Here is a 2,585-nt window from a genome sequence, read left to right on the forward strand (position 1 = left end):
GTGGGTTCTACCATACCTTAACAAAATATATAGATAATATATATATATATAATATAATATATAGATATGATATATATACTATATATAATATATATATATATACACACACAAAACACACCGCATTAGATTGAAATAGAAAATGCAAACTAAAACTAGCGAATACCAAGTGAAATGAATGATGACCCGTTTCGCGCCTTCAAAAAAAAAAAAAAAAAAAAAAAAAAAAGCAAATCACATGACTTCTGTAGATTATCGGTAGAATAGACGTGAACTACATTTGATCACCTTACCGTAGACAAAGTAGGTAAATGGTCCGTGAAAAATTAAACACAGTCTTCTTCAAATTAGTTACAATTGTTTTCTACTGATGGTTTCGTGTTCGATAACTACTGGCGAGTCACACTCTTCCTGCAGACCTTAATTGCTGTGTGTCCTATTTATTCACTTGCTCGCAAGATACATGCCAGTCAGCTCTCGTTGGCTCAGAAACAGAATTATGGGAAATAGAAGTCTTCCCGCTAGAGAAATATTTCTTCTTTAACAAAAGGCGATTTCAGGCATATGGGATCACTGTTGAACACAAGACCATCCGCTCACTGACCTGGATTCTAAAATACTGGCTTTCTGCTTTAAACTGGAGACTGGGCATCCAAATATTATGAGCCGTTGCGTACAAAGAAGGCGAGACAGAGAACTTAATCACAAATTGTCTGAACTAGTGATTAGCCATTTTACTTGGGATTACATAGTTATGTATTGTTATTTTCGCATTTTAATTTTCTTACTTAATATCCTTTTTAAACTTTTTTTTAGCTGTTTACTCTTACAATCCATTTGAATTCTACTGTATAGTATCTCTATATTTACTACTACCTTGTTAAGTTTTCGTAGGACAATTCATTTCACAGTATTACCAACGTTTTCAAGTTTGAAAAATAAAATGTTTTACCTGATATCGGCGATGTCAATCATTATCGAGTTAAGATTTGCAAGTAGCTGTTACTGAAACTATATACATACACAGACATACATACACACACACACACACACACACACACACACACATATATAATATATATATATATATATATATATATATCATACATACATAAAATGTAAATGTATACTTAACCAAGACAATTATCTCTCTTAAACATTCTGCATTTCACAGCCGAAAACAGTCCACTTGCGAGCCTTTGTTTGTTTGTATGGTGTTTTGACGTTGCCTGGAACCAGTGGTTATTCAGCAACGACACCAACGGCTTTACGTGACTTCCGAACCACGTCGAGAGTGAACTTCTATCACCAGAAATACACATCTCTAACCCCTCAGTGGAATGCCCGAGAATCGAACTCACGGACAGGGTCTTCCGGGGTGAACCATGGCGAACCGACCTTCAAGAATGACCATGACGGCCTTTAGGGAAGAAATATTTTCCTCAACCGATCGTTGACCTTTATCTTCTCCTAAACACTATGTACATAGAAGCTTTTCTGGCCTGTGAGGTCTTCAGAGCTTATGATATTTCTTTTTTTAGAGCAACCTTTTTCTTTCTGGTTTTACTGATCGTAGGAGAATTTTTTTTTTTTTTTATTTGCTATCATATAATCCATTGTCAACAAAGATTACAGGATACACACACATATGCATACACACACACACACACACACACACACGCATACACACACACAGACACACACACACACATATATAATATATATATATATATATATATATATATATATATATATTGCATGTGATATTTACACTTTCATTCTTTTACTATAATTTGTTGAAATGTTGTTTACTATTTCATTTAACTTAAATTTATTAGGTGTCATTCTTTGGATAACATTTCGCCTTCTTACTTTCATTCTGAGAAAATCCTCCAAGAAACAAGACACACTAAGTTTGTTAAGAATTTAAAGAATATTTTTTAATAATATTAATGAGAAAATAGTTAATGAATCCAGAGTATACTCATGACTTGATTCAAAGCGATGTTCATTCTATACAGATATTTTTAAATCGTTTACCAAATTAAAATAAATATTTTACCAGATGAAAGGTAATTTTAAAGATTTAAGCTTAGAAACAAATGCCAAACGTGTTTATCTTTACAATATCATTTTCAAAAGTTTGGCTCTGTAGAGAAATTAAAAGAAGCACAAACTATGCTCGATACCCGAAGGTGATAAGCACTATTGCCATATTTTTATAAACCCATTCAAACATTTTAGGAAAAAGGGCGTTTTTTTCCAGCGGCTCTGCCATTTCCTCGTGTATGGATGATTAAGAGAAGTGACAGAAGTGACCGCGCGTCACGGTAATTGGATGTTCGGCTGTCCACCTCCCTCCAATTCGTCAGTACAAAAGCTAAACGTTAAGATCATGACGTTGTACTTGGACCTTGCTGTGCATTTTTCATTCTGCTCAATAAAAAAAATTATGTACGCCATGTATACTTATAATATAAATAATATATCATATATATACTATATATATATATATATATATATATATATATATATATATATATATATATATATATATATATATATCTGATGCATAATACATACCTAAA

Source organism: Macrobrachium nipponense, chromosome 27 (genome assembly GCF_015104395.2).
Source record: "Macrobrachium nipponense isolate FS-2020 chromosome 27, ASM1510439v2, whole genome shotgun sequence".
Taxonomy (NCBI): domain Eukaryota; kingdom Metazoa; phylum Arthropoda; class Malacostraca; order Decapoda; family Palaemonidae; genus Macrobrachium; species Macrobrachium nipponense.